Consider the following 21,631-nt stretch of genomic DNA (forward strand, 5'->3'; position numbering starts at 1 on the left):
TGCTGAACATGAACCACAGTTTAAAATAGGATTCATAAAATAGGGTTAAGCATTAACAGACAGGAAGGTGGATATTTCCCATTCTATTAATGACTGAAAAGTCTTACAAATTACCAGCTAACTTTTAAAAGGGAAGCCACATTCTATATTAAAGCTTATGAAAATAGAAGAACAAACAATGTTTCTATGTATTTTCATGTTATTTATATCTATTAAAAGTATAAAAAAAACCATATATACCTACTCTTTTAAAAAGACACACAAAAAAAAAACCCCACACAAAAAAAAACCACAAAAAAAAAAAAACAAACCAAGAAAAAAACCAACAACTTCTTTACAATATATTTAATTGGATTAGAATTGGGAAAAAAAATACGATGTTATGTCTTATAGCATTTTTAACTGAATCTGATCATGGTCATATTCCTTTCTGGATCTCTGTCTCAGAAACATTAAACATGTTCATTAACCACGAGGGCCTGGCAACTTAAACCATTTACAGCAGATATAATACGTGTTCTGTACACAGTAATGCTAATGCAGATAATGTGAACCTGCAATATTTCTGCTGTCCAGACCACTGGAGTCTCCCATCAGGAGATGAGAGTGCCTGGTTTGTGTTTGTCCCATGCTGATTGTAGGATGTGGACACATGTTCTCAAGGGAACAGGGTAAAAGCCCAAGCCCTTCTCATAACTCAAGCAAACCAAATCTGAACTTAACTTTAAATGGCAGATGAGTTTGTACAGTTGCTGATCCAAACCAGTTTCTAGCACACACTTATTAAAATATAATATGGCTTTAAATGAAAAGACCCAGCTATATCACAGACAGCCAGTACAAAAACTGCCTATCACTGTTGTTATTTTTAAATTATCGGGATTCAATTCAAAACAGACAATATAAATGGATGCAGAAAACAACAACAAAAAAATAATTTTTTTTAAAATTGGAATTACAAATATTGGAAGGGGCATTAAATTACCTCAGGAATAACACTGACCAACAATAACCCAGTGCTTCTGTTTCACAACTGTCTGTCCAGACCCTAACTGGCTGAAGGCTGATTTCTCAAATTAGTGCACTGTAACTCACCAGTTACCCCACAAAAACCACTGACCAACCACACAATGTCCAAGGATTTGAACAATCAGGGTAAGCTCCTCAAAACAGTTTAGGAGAAATCAAAAAATGAAAACGTAAGGAAAGGCTTATAAACATATTTCATACCTCCTGAATGATAACACAAGATTTCTTCTCTCTGACAGCTGCCTGAGAGACAGCTAATGAAGCTGACAAATTCAAGAGAGGTAAGAAAGATGGAGTAACATTGCCTATTAAAACAACAGATTAATCTGGAAAAAGCAAGCTTAAAGTTCTCTGCTTTTCCTAACTCAACCAGTTCATTATAGAAAATATATTACCTCTAACTCACATCCACTTTATGACTGAGCACACTTGTTACAGTTCAACTCTTCGATTCCTTTTCAGTCTCTCCAAAACAAACACTTCTGAACAACTCATCTTACATCTCCACTTTTCCTAGATTCATGTCTCATAATTTCTTCCCACTTCCTTCCACCACCATAACATGTTTCATCAGAAAAAAAAACAAAAAGAAAAAAAAATCTTACCACAACTCTCCTTTTGGAAGCCATGACCATAAGAGAGGTGCAATGAATAGAATAACATCCTAAAATCAGAAGCATTATCCATTTACTTGAAACTCACAATCAAGAGTACAGACTTCATATATAGCTAAATATCCCCTAAATGGTCAGGCCACATTCTTCAGTCACTTTGGGACTATTGCTGGGTTAGATCTGAAGATTTTAACTTTCACTTCCCCTCCCAAGCTACAAGAGAAATACTTGAAATGCCTCACAAAATTATCCATGCCTTTTTTCTCCCTGGAAGGCAGAACATTACTGGCTAGCCAGTTGACCAGGGAAACATGAATATAAAACTTACAATTGATACTTGTACTGACAGAGACCCATGATTGATATACCTGACTTCAGATCTTCCAGGTATCATTAAGTAATATACTAAAGCAACTTAAACAAACAAAAGTTTCTAGAATACTAGTACACTTGGAGTCCTCTTTCTCATATTCCACTGTGTCTGGTAGCCTTGTACCCTGCAAATACTCATATATTAGCATTTAAATATCTTTATTCCACCTCAGAGATCAATCTGGCCTCTGTCAATACCTTGCTGTATCTCACAAGCATTTAAAGACCAGTTTCAGGCATGTAAAGAATAATGAAAAGTTCAGAAATTTATTTTGATTTCCTGCAATATGCTACCCAACAGTTTTCTGTTGTGTTATATGACCTTTCTGCCTAGCTAGTGTTTTGCTATTGATTTTAATTACTCAGTTTAATTTACTGCATGCCAACACAAAGCTGTTTACTCCTACTTGCCAAAATGTTGTCATAGTCTCCCAGAGGAGGGCAAAATGAGAAAACTGTATATGTTTTACAGTTACATGCTATTCATTACAAAGAATTTAATAGATTCACTTCATATAAATGTCACTGCTCTCACATGTAGCCACTAAACACATCACAACAACATACAGAAAGGAAAATGCTATGCCATTCAGAGGAAAAGTAGAATATAAAAGCCTTAATTTATGAAAGGCTTTGACTTGAGGCAGTTTAGATTTTCTACTTTGCCATTCTTGCCTGAACAAGTGTGAGAGTTAGTACCATATGTTCTCCTTCTGCATAAAAAACTTCATGGACAGAAATAAATGAGTCCTAGAACAGTGTAAGGATTACAGATGCAGGTAAATTCTACCTTGCCCCCATAATCCAATTACATGACGAGAAAGAGGGAATGAGAATTTCTGAATACTCTTCTCCATGTTCCTCTACTGGCTCTTAATATAGTTTGGAAAACTTGTAACAAAACTTTATTTTCCTCAGGAAAGCAAACATTAAAAAGAAAAGGCAATTTCAAAATCCTCATACCAGGTCCTGACATTTCTGCTAGACACACTTATTTATTTGCTTTTTTTCAATACTACTTTCATTCTCTTTTTCTTTCTTTCTTTCTCTGATCCCTGGCCATGGAATCCTACTGTACTGGGAACCTGGAGATCAACAAAATTATCCCATCTTGCCCCACTGAGGAATGAGAATGGCTTTTGGTGCATTCTATCATCATCAATTTAAAGTGTGCATTATAGAGACTAAGTTTCAGAGTTTTTAAACACCAAGTTATCTACTAGCTCTTTGATTTCAACTATATTTTAAAAATAGGAGCATCTGATGATAATACAAAAGCTTCCCAACTTTGCTGGACTGTAGAGTGCCCTTGAAGAATTATAAGATCATTAAACAAAGTTTATTATCAAAATGACACATGCTAAGAATATGAAAATTCTCTACTTGAATATCTTGTTTACAATGAAAGAGTGGATCTTCTGCAGACCGTTTGAAAACTGTCTTTTGAATTAGGAAAAAAAAAAGATTGAAATATACTAAAATCATTAATTTTTCATGCTGCTCTGTATTTGTTTATTGTGGGTTTATGTTTACCATAATATCCTTCCAAAATTACAGATTTTAACCTGAGACTCTCACCACTACAAAGCATTTGTATAAAGTCAAACTCTTAAAACAATGCTTGTTCAAAACCATAATGACTCAGATTTAAAACATGCATAGCTTTAAAATTTCTTATGACTTTGATGTAAAGTTTAGACTGATCAAATCTTCCGTAAAATCTGTGCCTACACTTGCTCAATGCAGGGACAGACTTCTTGAAGGCTTCCATAAACCTCTCCCAAGTCAGGAAAGCTTTATCTTCCATTGTACTTTGTATAGCTGAAAGATCAAAGTGGTTTTGTATGGGAGACTCTTCCTTAGAACACTGGCTGGTAGTTTAGAGCTAAATCTACAACAAAATTTTCAATCTTAAATAGATTCTGTCTGCTCCCTGTCCAATATGGTACCTCTGACTGTGAGGCAGCAATAAAGGACAAGGACAGAGGCAATTCCATTTGCATTGTTCCTCTGCATCATTAGATCACAGGTTGGAAGGAACCTTAAAATCATCAAATCCAACTTCCCGCTCAAATCAGGGAGAGCTAGGAGATCATAACAGGTTGTTCAGAGTTTATACACTCAGGTCTTGGAAAACTCCAGGGATGGAGACTGCACAACTTCTTTAGGCAGCCTTTTCTAATGCTTGACTAAATGTTTTAACCGTGAGGACAGCAAACCTTGGTGTTGCACGGAGTTGTCTCCTACCTTGTAAGATTGACAGCCCTGCACACCTGAACAGGATTAGAGACTTCTCAGTCCAAGCAGAGACTTGGAGACTGTTCCTTTCTTCCAACATGCAGGCACTGCAGACAGTGGCAATGCCACTTGTTATGCATTACATCAGTAGTCATGTTAGCAGTTAGGACACTCACCCAACTTGAAAGAGGCTTTTTATGATTCTCACCTCTGCCTTGGAGAACTAACCAGTCTGCTGTTGCATTTCCTTGGACAGGAAAAGCCTCTGCTCTTATATACACGAGTCTATTTTACATTAAGCGATTAGGAGGTTTGTTGCATAAGAAAGGACTCAGAACCCTGGTGGAGATCATCTGCATAGAGAGACCTCGGTAAGCTTGTGTCTCCAACTACCTTACAAACACTTGTTTTCTGGAAAACCTGGGAAATTTTGTGCCCTAATCACAACCCAACAGGCACCACAACAGTCTGAATTTACAGGTCTCATCAGGACCCATTGCACAGGACTTGGCTACTGACATCATTATGACAGAAGCACGTATGGACACACATCAAGGCACAGGTCCTCAAGCATCCACGAAATTCAGAAGTAAAAACATACAATCTTATAGATCATGACTATTTTCAAACTTGCAAAGCTAGATGGTAGCTCTGAAAGGACATTAACAAATTGACTTCTAGACTTGGGTTTCAAGAGCTGGAATCATGCAGGATTCTAACCCAAGTCCTTGTGAAGATCCATCTTCTAGAGTAGACAAATAGCAAAATGTTAACATTCAAATTGGTAACACACACCAACACACAGCAGACTTTTACAAAACTCCTTAACAGTCCCATATAGCTTGAATTAATATGAGGCAAAAAATGAAGCAAAAATAATTCCATATTCAAAATCATATTCCCAAATTCTCCAGGTGGCACTGTGTACAAAATTATACATCTAAACTTAACATCTAGTCTTCCAACATCCAGCATAAAAATGCCAAATCAGAAAACATTTTCCAGCAGGTGTAATTTTTGTTATCATTAGCAACACTGATCTACAAGAACTGCATGCCACAGTAAATCAGAAAGACTGCTCATGGCAATAAGAATTATGCCTGAAAGTAAGAGATTATAGCTGCTAGCACAAAAAAAAAAAAAAAAATTAAAAAAAAATTACATACCACTTTTTTTTTATAAATGTATCAGTAATAATATGTCAAACTATACTGTGAAAATTTATGTAGATTCTGAAAACATATTTGGCTTTTCTCTTTTCAACATGTCTGCTTCATACAGATCCAATGAGGGAAATTTAAATATTTTTCCCCAGCTGTTTAAGAAATATGAGAGGTACTGAATAGTATATTATTCTATCCTGCAGATTTTTTTTTACCATTATTAAGTGATCTTTAAGTGTGCAGTAATGAAGACTACTTTTCTACATACACTCCAGAGTTTATCATCTTTTGCTAGATCGCAGCTTCAAGTCACAACTCTGACCATCAGTTGCCCTATTTGATCAGCAGTAAAGAGCCAATAATTAATCCCAAACTTTTACAATAATTAATAATATTAATTCATAATAATTCATCCAAAATATTTTGTTATTAGGTAAAAATAGTTAATAATAAAATAAACTACTTTTATTTTCAAATTCAAATGTGTAAATTTTATTATTGTTTTCCAAGAATCTTCAGATCTGGTTAAGAGGAAAAATGACCCTTTTCCATTGTTGCAAAATAGACAAGCATCCTTGGTTTTTTTTGGTTCTGAAATAGCTTAACATAGAATTATCTTCTTCCAGCTAAAATAGCTCATTAGCATCCATACCACCCCATGCAGATGACAAGCATACCAAAAAGAAAGCATCTTCATACAAGCTTCTATACCCAACATGACACACAAAGTACAGGTTGCTTCTTAATAGCCCACAAGTATTTGCAGGCTGACTCTTACATAGCTGCAATGGTAGAATGGACTTAGGAGACTTGTTTTCAGCCTCAAGCTCTACTCATGTGCAACTTCACAACATTTTGAAAGTACCTTTGTCTTTCCAGGTCTCCTTGAAATGGTAACACCTCTATCTTTTAGGATAAATAAACCAAAATATATTATCTCACTTATTGTACTTTAAACTGCAAGTTTGGCAAGGAGCTATTTCTGTAACCAAAAAAAAAAAAAAAGTAACAGCCTTTTTTACAGGTTTTGTAATCTACTGAAGACTCTCCTGTGAAGTTTTAGGACTCCTTGATCCCAGGAAGACATCAAAAGTTGTTTTACACCTGTCTGACAGTTCTTTATAGAACACAACTATGAAGATCATAATGGACCATAGACTAATAAAGAAATTCTAATATTTGTTATTTTGGGGGGGATTTTTTTTGTTTGGTTGGTTGTTTTTTTTTACTTTTAAATAAAATTAGGATTTTTTCCCTTGAAATATCCTTGCAACTTTCCTCCATTATTTGTTATAAGTCAAGCCTTCTTGGTGACCTTCACAACTCCTGAGTCTGGAATTTCCATTTGAATGAGCCATAGTTTTTCTAACAATAACCCCAATTCTCTCTGCTTGTTAATATGGTTGCCCCTGGTGCTGCATTAGCTAATCCTTTCGAGAAGCCAGCTAACAGCACCAGGAATTGGAAGTTCAGAGTTCACCCCAAACTGCTATGTCCCCAGGGGCATCATGAGATGAGCAATGACACAGAGAATTTCTTAAAAAAAATAAAAAATAAATTTAAAAAAAAAGAGATTTAGCATTCTCTGCTGCTGACAAAATTATTTTCTATGACCTTCCAGCATGTAAACATTTCTTATTTTATACACTATCTAATAGTTATTCTGCTAAAGAAACTTGACTCCCCAGATTTATGCACCCTATTGTATTGCATTTGAAAATATATCGGACTACTCCACTTATGCCTCTTCCTGGCTCATAATAATACCTTAGATACTTAAAAATGGTATCACTTTTCTTATATGAAAATGGGCTGACTGCCAAGTTCTGGAATTTAGCTCTCTAGTTAGACCTAGTCTTCTTTAGCATTTAGAATATATGGATCTGTTATTTTAGCTGGAATGCATTTCACTACATACAGATTCATAGGGTAACTATATTTGAAGTGCAATTACAGACAACATACTGCTTAACTTGATCTAAACAGTTATGCTCTACCTAGACAGTACATATTTGCTTTTACAAATCTTCAAAATCAAAGCAAGCCAAAGGTGTACAAAAATTACTGTGCCTATTTAGCATTGGCAGGCTTTCTTCCAAGAAATAAGAGGTTTTAAAATACCAGGTATCTTTTGTAAAATGCTCATACAGAGCAAAATACTTCACGGACACAGAAAAGAAAAACAAAAGACCAAAAAAAAAGAGCTTCTTGTTATGACTTATCTCTCTGGAGACTTTATGTCTTTTCCCACTGCAAAACCTTTGTATACATTCTCTATAGTCTGGTTTTGGAAATAAAAACAAACCCCAAAACATTTTATCTCTAATTATCTGATTCAGAAAAAGATATTTTTCTAAAAGTGAGATGCAAACTGGACATATACACATGTATATTGGATTTTACTGTATAATGTCACGTCACCTAAAACCTCCTACCCTGTTTTTGTGCTTTCATTGTATTGTCTCTAAAATAAAGCTAATTTTCTTACCAATACACATATAAACATTACTGCTAGTAGTTGCTTTGCAAAGACAGCCTTGTGAGATTATACTTTGACATTTGTACCAGGAAAGTCCAATTTAGCTTAAGAAATGAATAAATATCAGTGGTTAACTTTAAATAGATACACCTATGTAAGAATATTCTTGATTTGCTTTACAGAGTTATTTTTCATTGACATTCATAATTTCGCTTCTTAGAATGCTACAGCTACCTTGCTGGTACAAAATAACCTTGTATTATACAATTTCTCTAAAGAAATAAAAAGGAAAAGGTATGTTATAGTAAATTGCAGAGGTGAAGGAGCACTTATGTTGCTGTTTCCATTGCAATATCATAGCTTGCTAATGGCAGCCTGCTGTGCAGTATTAAAAAAAAAAAAAAAAAAAAAAAAAAAAAAAGAAACTAGGAAAAAAGAAAAGAGAAGAAACCTGGTTAATTAGAGTACAGTTGCTGCTTTATTGCAGCATTACTGCAAAGTGCACTGAGATGCTTTCCCATAGGCAGGTGCCGGTGGTTGTATAGCTCATTTAGCCTGGGTGAGTAATGTCAGATCGGGAGGAGAGAAAGGCTTGTGTCTTCAAACTTTCAATCTGCCTCCATTATCTGTGATCAAGGTGGAACCACAGGGGAGTGGAATTACTGGCAGGTCTAGGACAAGTGAAGAGGCAGTGAATCTATAAGACATATTAATCATCTTTCCCTTCTCTTCACTGGCGCCAGCCTGCGCCTCCGACTCCCCGGCGCCAGGCAAATGGATTCTCTGTCCCCACAGGTACAAGCGACTGCCTTTCAGGGGCAAATCATCAGAATAATAATTACTGACACTGCTGAGATCAGCCCTAACTGGTCCAAAAGGGAAGAGAAAGTATTATTGGAGAAATATATTTCCTGAACTTTCGTATCAGTATTTACGGCATTAAGATATTTTTCAGTTACAATAAGGACTTTCAAATTATATAATTCTTAATCTGTATCTCACTACTGTAGTAGCAACATTAACCTAGTATGAATATTTAAAATCTTTACAGTTTGTCTGTAAAACATCATTTGGATCTGTTGTTGGGGTGTGAAAATAGAAAAGTGCATATAGCATCATTTACATCACGATGAATGTAAAAATTCAGTTGAAATTTTAAAAAAACCACAAAACCAAAACACAACAATACCAAACATGATCCTTACATGTGTATCTTTGCTTAATTCTGAAACAGAACAGTGCACTCTGCTTTGGTATAGCTATTCCAAATTATAAATATGAAATAAGCATCATTATAAGGATTATTATATACACTATGCAGTAATACCCACGTGTACATAAATATACAAAGCCAGACATACTTTAGAGACATATGCATAATTTTTAAATTCACTAATTTTGCACAGTATGACTAGTCTGCAGTTTATAACATTCACCATTTTTAGTCCCTTTCCTCTCCAAAGCATTATTTATACACAGAAACAGTGAAATCCAGTCCCGTCAAACTTAAAAAGAAGAGAAAAATAAACCCCAGCAAAAAGGTAGCTGTTTCAATTCAGTAATTGTACCAATATCTAAAGAGATCAAAATAAGAAAAAAGGCAATTTATTATATTTTACACTATGAAGAATATCTAACATTACAGCATATTATGGGTTACAGCAGAGAATAGGAAATATTTTCTTGATTCTGATTACGATCGGTTCAATATCTGACTGTCGATGATACTGAGCTCAGCACAGAAGTAATACAGCAAAATGTCAAATTACTTGCCAGAATTACATGACAAAACTGGCTCATTAACATATGCTGATTGATGAACCCTCCATGTAAACACACATCCTGACTTCAAGAGTGTACATCATAAAGCATCTGACCTTGAGTTCAGCCTGGAGTTCGCCACCCACCTGCAGCCATCTAAGAAACAATAACGCTAATATTTGTGTATGCCAGGTTGTGTTAAGTACCAAAAAAAAGTAAAAGAAACAGATTCAAACAGTAACATGTGTTCATTTATTTTCAAATCAGCAATTTTGAAGTTTACTGACAGACAGTACAGAGAAAGGGAATGACTTAAAAATGCAAAATCAAATCAAATCACTGCTTTCTTGGTGATCAGCTGCAGCAGCAGACTCCAAGTCGGCCAATCAGCATTCAATATTGATTTTTCCACTGGTCTTAAGTGACTTTGGACACTGATCAATGTTTCAAAAGAGAAATATTAAATCTCATAAAGAAAAATGCACATCTGACTAAAGAGCAGCAATGAAAGTAGAAGTTTGCCAAAAGATAAAAGGATCTACATATTTAATGATATTCAGGTTCTCCAAACACATAAGGCCAGTCTAAGAGAAAATTAAACCATATCTTCTTTCTTCTTTCTATTTTTTTTTTTTTTGTGAGAAATGCAGAATGAAATCTTTTCTTTCACTTGCTCTCAAAACTGTTTAGAATTTTACCTGCCAGAATAAACAAACACAGTGCCCACAGTGATTACATCTGTTACAGATATGTAGACCCCAAGCAGTTATAAAATGGCAGTGGAAGTGTGTTGCTAGATTTCTGAAATAAAAGATGCTTCTTAAAAGATAGGGTGTAACTATTAAATTATTTTCCTACCCCATTGTTTATTCTAATTTGCCTTACCCATTTCTTTTTAAATGAAGATCATGTATTTTTTCAGGACATTATCATTAGTTTAATGAACTGTAAATATTTTTTTTCAGCTCAGCTGTGTATAAACGGGAACCCTGATGTAAGAGAAAGCCCAGCTAAGACCCTGTGGATAGATACAGTGTATTCAGATATCAGCTGGCATGACAGAGCCTAATCCTGAGTAACGTGCCCAAGAGCCAAGGGAATGCGATTTCTCTCCGTTGTTCCAAACAACAGATGCTGTCAATTAACTTTAAGCAGCGTCCAAGAAAACCCTTTTGTTATATTTTGCAGTATTATGCAGAAAGTGTCACCTCTGGAAATGAGGGAACAAGCTGTTTTTCATTATCATTCAATTGTCCCAATCAATCTGACAATTACAAAGAGAAAAAGTCTTAATCACTAGACACATGCTAGTTGCTGCTAGTTTTACCAGCTGCAAAGGAAAAAGAAAAAAGAACCACCACCCCCCCAAGCAACAGAAACAACAACAAAAACCAGAAAAAAACCCCAAAACACACACAAAAAAAATTCAAAACAGTTTTCCTACTTTAAGATATAACTCAGAAAACATACCTGCATTAGGGTAAAAGATAATTAAATACGTAGCATTATGACAGGTATGGGAATAGCCATTGCAACAAATTAGTAATTAAATCAGCTTATGCTGTTGATTTACTATGGCTTTTATACAAGTACCATTTGCTGTGTACAAAGAAACAGCCATCAGCATCTTATTCATTTGAATACAAGAAACGTAGTTCATTAAAGTTGTGACTAGTGAATTTCCATATAATTAAAGTATTGTATATATAAGTAACGTAAGAGCTTCTGGGAGCTGGTGAGAGAATGGGTGTAAATACAGATGGCTAGGTTCTTTTATTCTTTTTGAAAAACTCAGGCTGCAGAAAGGCAGAGTCACCAGCTAGGATGTGGGTAGGGCTGGATTTGCTGAGTTGGTGACTCTTCTCAAGAGCCCCAAAGAATAGATACAGTAACCTCCATGGGCTGGAAAATTCCTTTTATCTTCTAAGAGGTGCACTGATGAGGAGCATGTGCACTGCATGCACAGAGAATGTCTGTTAGGAAAGCTACTTAAATTCTTAGTTCCTTGTCTATGAGTCCGAGTTGTTTGCTGAAGTGATCCAATGTGATACCTTCACATGGCCTGTTCATCTCACCAGTGTTCCCAAGTAGACATAGGCTAGGTTTGTGCTCCATTCCTCAGAGGGCATAAAGTCCCTACATAATGTGTGTTTGGACAGTAAATAAGCAAGAGACTTAGCATGTTATCAGGAATTTGAACAGTTTAACCTACCTGGAATTTCTACAAAAGCAAATGCTATCCCATGGCAAAAAATAATTGCACTTCCCTTTTCAGTACCATTAAACTGTTCTCTTTGTTACTGACACCCACAATAGAGCAGCAGACAACAGCTCTTGGAACAGAATTGGTTTGAAAAGTTGAACAGTGACACATGCACTAGATGGTGAGTGACATCCATTAGAATAGGTATTCCAGTAACTGCCAGATATGTGACATTCAAAGTATCTGTCTGATGCAAGTCTTTCAGTATATGCCAGTTATGTTTTGTCACCTCTCCTCAAACAGCTCCACTGTCACTACAAACACAGAAAACATTCAGCATTCCAAACCACACTGCTCTGGCTATCAGCATCTGGGCACCAAAGTGCCACAGATGGAAATTATTCCAGACCTATTGGCAACCTTTAATTTAATCGTTCTGCCTGATGCCATTCTTGCAGGAAACAAAAGGTAACAAAAAGTGCTGGCTTGCTGACATTCTCTCTCAAGAAGTTACATGTTGCTTTTTGTACATTTATCAAATATGGCTCACTTTCCCTCATCTGGCTGCACTGGTTGACTTACTATAAAAGTTGACTTACTATTACAGCAACATCTCTGGGCCTTGTTGCGGTTCAGATAAAAGATTTGTGTGTGCTTATACCCTGGAGGCCAAGACTATGATTCTGGTACATTAACCTAGATTTCAGTTTCTGTCCTCAGGAAATCTACTAGTCACAATAATTCCAAACCATACATGCAGAGATATAAAGATCAACGCACAAAAGAGAGTCAAAATAAGTATTAAAACAAAACACATCTTATAGAAATCCATAAGACTTAGATGAGAAGAAAATGTTACACCTGAGGCATGAAGAAGAAAGAACAGGAAAGCCTTTCTTATAAAAAAAAAGAGAACTCTCAGGTGCTAGATCAGGCAGTCACGCCCACATGTGGAGCTTCATAACTCAGACCAATAAATCTATGAAATTGCAGTGCTGGCCTATAAGGCAAGGAATATCACGGTGGGGAGAACTCAAAGAAAAACAAATAATTTGATTTCTAAGCTCTCTAGGGAGGAGGCTTGATGACATCATGGACCCTCCAAAGGCCACCTGCATAGAGAAGAGGAGCCCTCTCTCTAAAATCATGAGCAGATACCATTACAAGGTGCAGCTGGGTCCTAAGAGTTTTCTCAAGAGATGGCAGCTTTGCAACTGGCTATAAAACTACTCATTCTTCATAGCAGACTTGTCAGTCTTCTCATCTGAATTCTTCAGGCTAGTTCAGGTTTTACTAGAGGCATACTGGAAAAAGCTGGTAGAGATTTTTGTCTCCTATAGACCCTTTCAAGGTAACTTTTTCTACCACACTCACAATTGATCTGTGAAATTGATACAAGACACTCTTGAGGGGCAATCACAGTTATATGGGGTTTGCTGACCAACTAAAGAAATGGTGTTATAGTAGAAAGTATTTCCTGTATAAAGTAAGGTTTCATTTACTAGCTACAATGGGAGACAGCACAGATCCCACACAGAACTGTATTATTCACTGACAGCTTAGTGTCTATAGTTAAGTATAGAAGATGGCACTCTTTACTTTTAAGACTAACATCCTCTTTTAAAAAATTTTGAAAGAGATAGTGCATTTTTGTTGTGTGTGTATTCTGAGAAAGCAAAGGAAAATTAAGCTAATTAGTCTTTTAGTAGATCTTTCTACTTGGTTTCATGTTTGTCAAAGGCTGAGGACAGTAAATGTTTCTTGAATATTTCTCTTTGCAGGTGTAAACTGCCTGTACCATGAAACTAAACCCTTCCAAAAGACATAACCAACATGAGAACAGAGCTAGCATATCTGCTCTTGCATTTTTTCTCGACAGTGGGAAGGAAAAAAAAGTACTCTTCCTAGTAATAGTATTTGATCTGTATTTTTGTCCGTTCAGTCTTCCAAGATTGTTCTTCTTTTAAAAGTGTTTAGTTTATCTTGCTCCCTTCTTGAATGTTCTTCTACATTCTACAGAGTAGAAGAATTTACGGAACAGTGAGAACACAAAGCAGATTGCACTTACTGCCTTCATTAACAATTATGAGGCAGTTGGACTGTAACTGTGCTTATGTATAAATGCAGCTTTGGATTGATCTAAACTATTCAAGAGATTTCATCCAGAAAAGGAAGGGAAAAAAAAAAAAAAAGGAAAAAAAGGAAGAATTAGCATGGAAGACAGGTTTTGTTTTGACTTATTCAGAATAAAATGCCACAGTTGTCTTAAAACAACAACTAGTTTTGAAATGTATCAAGATGTAATTTCCAAAAGATGTAAGTAACTAAACAGAAAATAAAAGTATTTCAAAAGTAAACAATATGAATAAAATTATGCATAAAACTCTGTTTCTAAACCTAAGTGCTGGGCAGCCTTAAAAGGCAACAAAACCTAGTGACCCTCTGAGAAGACCTAATGCTTGGCACTGTCAGAGGAGGAGATCATATATTGCATATTGCAAGTGAACCTAGAGCAGTTTTGAAAGAAGGAATGGAGCCATTTCAATATTATAAAACATGCAGAGGAGAAAAGGAGAATTTATAACGAAAGGACAGTTGTTTTTTGTGGGTTTTTTTTTGTTCAACAGAATACAGAATGTTACTGCCAGGCTTGGGGGGAAGGCAGTAATCAAGGGATAGCTGCTGGCTTCCCATGGGAACTCAGCAATTTCAGGAATTCAGTGGTGGCAGCCAAATCTCACCCCATGGGTTTTCACAGACAAAGGAAAAAAGTTTTCCTCTGCTGCTTTGGGCTTCATGTCCAGAGATAGTCACACTCAAAGAGCCAGAGGAATAGGAAGTAATTCCTTGTCTCACACTACTGCTTCTTGGCCTTCACTAATTTTTTCCTGCTGTCACTAAGGAAGAGATGCTGTTACAGTACCTCAGAAAGATATATTAAAAAAACAACCTTCCAGAAGCCAATTAAAATGTTGGCCAAATGCTTAGGGAAAATTTCTGTAAACACAGGAGAAGAGTGCCAACTTTTTGGAAAGTGGGTGTTTTTAATAAACATGATGGGGAAGGACTGCATGACAGACTGCTGAGGGGAGTCAGAAACCTACAGCAGCTTTCTGAAGATGAGAGGGTAAAATCCAGCCAGTGTGTGATCTGAGTCAACACAGTAAGCCTGAGCTCTCTTATCAGGGTAGAGATTAGAGAAAATAAGAAATATAATTTGGGGATTATTAGAGAAGCTTGCAATCAAAATGTAGAAATACTCTTTTTAGGAATATTTTTTAAATTAAAGGAGAAAAAGTGACACTTTGGCTAGAATACCAGTATGCACTTTCGATGGCCGAGGATTGTTTGATTAACCCACCAGAAATGAAATGGCAGGCTGAAATACAGTTAAGAAACCCACGTTATGCAGTACATTTAAGTAGGCATGAATGGGGGGAGAACCTTTAGAATAACGCTTAACAGTCATTTGGGGACCTACACAACATGCCCAAATCATATGAGGATCAGACAGGAAAGGACATTCTTCAGTATTTTCAGCAGCATATTTCTGATGGTAATCTCATCTTGGCCCACTCCAGGGAAACCTTATGCTCTGAATCCACTTACCACAGTGGATGTACCACTATTTGAGACAAAATAAAGATGAAAAAGACACAAAGCCCACCACTTCTGTAGCTAATGGCACTAATCAGCTATTGATGAGAGTCCTCAATGATAGTGACAGACCAAGCCTTACTGAAGAATGCTGACTGCTGATTTATTAGCAAGATATTCATTTGACAGTTAAAAACTGTTGGAGAAAATGCTAGTTTGATAGGAGTATAACACACAACCTCAAGCCATTCTATCATGTCCATCTTTAGAAGACTATATGAGCTATTGTGAAGATGACCTTACTGAAAAGCAAGTTAAATACTAGATGCATCTGCCTCAGGAAGCTAATTAAAAAGAAAAAGCTACAGAATAAAATACCTGAAAATACCGTTAGCTCGTTTAGATCTCTGGCTGATAACAAAGCAAGACAAATTGCAAAGATCTGATACAAGTTCCTATAGTGTATTATAACTACCTTTTTTTTTTTTTTAACTAGATGGTGTATTTTATTTGCAAAATTAGATGAAATGTTTTTATTCTTAATAACTGAAAGTGTATCGTACTGTATTTTATGCTGTTATAAAATTGTGTAAAGGTGATTTTGCTGCTAGTTCACTGCATATTTTCATATGCAAATGACAGAAATTAAATTATCTGAAATAGAAGCAGAAATACCAGCAGAACAGTATTTTTAATATAAATCATCATCCCCTCAAGTCATATTATAGATAGAGAATTGCTTCTTTATTTATATTTTTTCATTAAAAATAAAATGATTAATTTCACAAGTTAATTTACTTTCCCCATCACAACACAAGAATTGAAATTAAATATTCTAATGCTTAGAGATATTAAAGACTCATTTATTGAAAGCAGCTTATTGTTTTAGGAACATTTTCTTGATGAGTGCGTGTTGCTGCTGTACGACTACAATATTTGTAATGATTTTATTGAACAAAGTGTGCACTGTTGCTTGGCTTTTGTTAAGTTTCATAGAACTCATATTTGTCCACTCAGGAACATACAAGAGACTTTATGTTCATCATTACTCTGAGTGTTTTGCCAATATCTGAACAGAACACCCCAAGAACCTTGGTCATGGATTTTACTGAAAGGTCAAACAGCAACACAGTAACTGTCCCTCTTCAACTAGCCTCAGTACTCTTAATGGAAATGTCCCTCTACCCTCTCACACTGTGTGCAAATTCACTTTTAATTCCATGTGCCTTTCATGATCATGACCTTCAAAGATGAATTTTAGTGAACCGCAGTAATAGGTTTATAAGAATAAGACATAAAAAAACCTTTAGCATTTTCATAGCCTCACCTTTACCCTTCAAAGAAAAAAAATAAAGTCTGCCTTCTGTTTAATAATATGGCTTATTCTTTCTTCTATTAAAAAAAAAATAAATTATAGTTTTGCTCTATTGTAGATTTTTACATTGTGCTTAACTACAGTCAAAGAAGGTTCATGCTGGGCATCTCTTTGGAATAAATCTATGTTGGAGGAACAAGAAATATATATAGCATGGAAATTATCCCGTCAGTTAGACAAGAATCTGTGTTTAGTGTCTGAGCCACTTGAAGGTTAATCAGATCTTCAACCAACCCCGTCAACACGGATACATTGAATATCTGATTCAGACTAATTAGTATGCAAATCCAGACATTCTGAAGGTATTTGAAATGGCTTAGACCCTGACCCGGAAAAAGAATACAGAGAGTAATGGTCCACATTACTACACTCCAAAACTTATGACAGTCCCACCTAAGTCACCTTCACAACCTCAGAGACTCACAGGTGTGAATAACAGTAATTACTAATAATGGCAGATGATGTTGCTCGCCAAGACTGTGGACCTCATGGTTGTGTTCAACCTGAAGGAGAAAGTAGTTCTATGGGGTTAGGATATGCATATATCAGAGTTGTAAAGTTTTACATGTTATGCATTTCTGAAGACCAGAAATAAGACAATCAAACAGAGTATAAGGCAATACCTTCAGAAAAATTTTCATACCAAGACTGCAGAAAGCAATTCATTCCCACAACAGAACAAAATACAACACAGTCCAAGGCAGAAAGCATGTCCTCCTGCTACTTTGATAGCTCCCTCAACGAGGATTCCTGCCATGGCACAGTCTTGCATAATGCTGACACATTGAGACCACAGTGCTTCATTGCAAGAAAAGCAATTATTGCATTAAAAGCAAAAGAATTCAGAAGCCTGTGATTTCTATAGCACTATCATTAGTAAATCACCAGCCTTGTCAAATGTGCACTTTCCTCCCCATCAACGTATCAGAGACCTTGAAACATAAAGGTTTATAAACCAAATCCACCAAATCTTAAAGCCAGTGTCCAAGCAATGACATTTGTAACATATAAATGGATTCATAAATTAAAAAATAAAAATAAAATTCAACAGAAAGAATGCCCTAAAGGGCCTCTCCTTCATGAGATAAAAGACTATACAAGGGGAGTAAAAGGGGAACTCTCTGTTGGTCAGATCAGACTACTTGTCATTTTTTGACACTACCTCAATCATACAGTCAGGAATAACTCTGTAAGAATATAGTTATTAGCTAGAAAGGCTAATATCTTGACTTAGATTTCTGTTCTTTTTTAAAACAAAATTGAAATAAAAATTCTGATAAAGAAAAAAATCACACAAATCCTTGATCAGAAATGTGGAAAAGAAAACTAGTGGTATCTGCTATCAAATGGGATGATGTAGACAAAACAAAATTTTACCCTGAGTGGATATCAAAGAGAAAGCAACCTTTCATTTCATGTTTCCCAGTCAGCAAGTGAGAACATTTAATCCATATATTTTCCTGATTTTGACTGAGAAAAAAAATCCTGATTTTAACTGAAGCAAAAAGAATTGGGTTACAGAAGGAAATTCAAGTAGTTTTAATGCAAATGGATAGACAGAAACCAGAATATAAAAATAAATGGAAGAAGAGCCATTCACTGAAGAAAGGGCACCATTACACAGGGGACTGAAGTCCCTCCCTTTAATGAGGCTGGACCATTGCCTAGTACTTTCCATGGTCACTTTGATTCAACATAGTTAATAAATTACAGACTTGAGCTTGAATGATGGATTTCTGAATATTAATAAAAATGAATAATTGGAATATTTTTTTTTTCATCCTCCGATGGCATTACTAAAGGATCTGCACACACTCTCACATGCACACAGAGTCACACAGTTTACAGAAAAATAGATCTATAAATAACCCTTAATCACCTCAGTTGTCAGTTTATGACCTGATCTCAAAAACAGGTGCAGAAATAGAGAACATAAGACACTTACTAGCAGGAAAGTGGAGAATGGCCAAAAGAACCTCTCACGTAAATTTTTGGCTCATAGAGAAGCTCAGTGTGAAGCTACACGTGTTCCTACCCAGCAGTTGATCACAGAAGTCCCATTTCCAGTCAGAAGTGTACAGTTTTATAAACAACCTGCAGAAATTTCTGTCCTATTACGTAAGGAAGAACTTTACTGTGAGAGCAACAGAGCACTGAACAGGTTGCCGAGAGAGGCTGTGGAGCCTCCTTCTCTCCAGACATTCCAAATCTGTCTAGACACTTTCTTCTGTGATCTGCTGTACATGACCCTGCTCTAGCAGGGCAGTTGGTCTAGATGATCTTCAAGAGGTTCCTTTCAACCCTAACATCTCTATGAGTCCATTATAAAGCCCTATAAACTTTATCCCAAATATTCCTACATCAGTGTATTTGAATTACAAAAGCCTGCAGAGTCTGTTTAACAAGTGTATAAAATAAAATTAAAAATTAACCAGGGAAATAAATCATGAGATAAACACCTTATAAGTGTCTAACAGTTTTACTCAAAAAAACCCAAACTTATTGAAAGATATGTCTTTATATGATAGTCAAATTTCTGTAGGAGTGCAAGGAAATATAAAAGCTATTTAGAAACTACATAGGCAAATTTTCTTTCTGGTGTTTTCATTATAAATCCTGGAAATATAACAAAAAGACAATAATTTTTTTTTAAGTATCTGAATAAGCCAATATTTCAAAATTATAAGACATGACAAAATATATCAAAATAATTATAAAAGTGATTCAGAAAAAAATGACTGTACATATTTTAAGTTAAACACCAAGCTGTTAGTCCAACCAAGAAAATCTTCTGCTTCTCTTTCATTTTCCTTTCTATATTATAAGTAAACAGCCTAGCTGGGTTGGAAGGGGCCAAGTGGAGATCTTCTAGTCCAACCCCATCCTCAGAGCACTACCAGCTAGTGCAGGTTGTTCAGGAATATGTCCAGAGGGGTTTATATCTCCAAAACTGGAGACTTCACAACTCTACAACTTCTGTGGGCAACCAGTTTCAGTGTTTAACCACCCTTGCCATTGAAAAAGTTTTTTCCTACATTTAAACAGAATTTCCATTTGTGCCCATTGCCTCTTGTCCTGTCACCAAAATGATTCTACAATTCAAGCTTCCCAAGGGTGCACTCTGCCCCACTGTCCAGGTCATTAACAAAGATGTTAAATACTGCTGGCCCATGTATCAATTCCAGGGGTCCTCCACTAGTAACTGGCCTCCAGGTGGACTAGCCCATACCTCTTCAATTTATTCTTTAAAATATTACCAAAGACATTGTTGAAAGCCTTGCTAAAGAAGAGATCAACAACGGTCACTGCTTTCCTCTAATCCTCAGAGCTATTAATCTCAGGCTATCAGGCTGCTCAAGCATGATTTCCCCTTCATAAATCCATGCTGACTAATCCCAGACACTTTGATGTACTTTGTGTGTTTGGAAATTGCTTCCAGGAGCATTTATTCCTTTAGCTTCCCAGTGACTGAGGTGAGGCAACTGGCCTGCAGTCGCTAGATGCTCCTTCTTCAGGACAGAAGGTACATCTGCTTTTTTTCAGTCAGTTTTTCAGTCATCTTTCAATCACCACAACCTTTTCAAAACAATCCAGAGTAGCTTTGCAATGATATTCACTAGCTCCCTCAGCACTTGTATTGTATTCTGTCAGGTCCCACAGACTATGAGTTTGTTCAGATGTTCTCTAACCTGGTCCTCCTCCATGAAGGACAAGCACTCCTTGTTCAACACTTTTTCAATGATCTCAGGGACCTGTGCTACCAGAAAGTTGGTCTTAACTGCAAAAATTAAGAAGAGGCATTGAGTTCTTCAACCATTTCTGTGTCTTTATCACTAGGTCTCCCACCCCATTCAACACAAGCCAATGTTGTCCCTAGTCTTCCACTTCTTGTACCTAATGGGTTTTCTTAGATAAATGAAAATACATTAAAATGGAAGCTGTTCACGAAGAATTAAGATCAGAGAAGACAAGTGGAAAACATGAGGGTTCAATATGAAACCCCCCCGCAGTTCTCAGATTCAATGTAACAGATTCTACAAAGTTGTTCTGAGAACAGTTATAAGACAGCTTCAATTATTGTTTCACTTAAGGATGTTGTAACATTATTTTTGGGTAGGCCAAGATTTTACTTTCAAATTGTATCAGTAAAGCTAAAAATTGTGATCACAGATAGGAAAAAGAAGGTACGTTAACAAGCAACAGGGAGTTGATTAATACACAGCTGAAGACCTAAAAATGCCATGAATTTCCTGGCAAAGCCTGTTAACAAGCAACAGGGAGCTGATACAGCTGAGGACAAAAAATTCCATGAAATTTTTGGCAACCTACAGAAACTGCACATGGTACTGCAGGACACTAAATGCATAATCCTGTGAGATGTTGAGTCTCACCCTAGCAATTAAATTCTTTGCAAACTCAAGTCATGTTCCGGGTTCATGATTGATCAGTTTAAGGATCCTATTTTTATTATCTTTAGTACACTGTTTACACTTCTCAGACTGAGTCTATTTCCTTTTAATTACAGTTTGGCAAATCATTGCTCCCAACTGTTTGTTCAAAGATGCTTTGAAAAATAAGTCTTGAAATTGTGGAAGAAAATTATTACAACTGCACACAGTCACAGTCAAAATCCAAACAAGAGCATGGATTTTGTACTAAGTGACTCATCACACTTCTTTCTAGAATCTGGATGACTCTCCAAAAGTGTAAGATATTGACAAATATTTAGTCTTCCAGATGAGTCAAATACAGGATGGCATGAATTATAGGGGGGGGGGGGGGGGGGGGGGAAAGCACGAA

General features: G+C 36.1%; 1 protein-coding gene across 1 annotated transcript in view; it reads right to left on the bottom strand.

Annotated features, from left to right (window-relative positions):
* Nucleotides 1-21,631, bottom strand: part of AGBL4 (ATP/GTP binding protein-like 4) — a gene marked incomplete at its 5' end in the record, with an annotated part of 892,811 nt that overhangs the window by 567,603 nt on the left and 303,577 nt on the right. The window lies entirely within an intron of this gene.

The sequence above is a fragment of the Chaetura pelagica genome, unplaced genomic scaffold (genome assembly GCF_000747805.2).
Source record: "Chaetura pelagica isolate M959 unplaced genomic scaffold, ChaPel_1.0 scaffold18, whole genome shotgun sequence".
NCBI lineage: Eukaryota > Metazoa > Chordata > Aves > Apodiformes > Apodidae > Chaetura > Chaetura pelagica.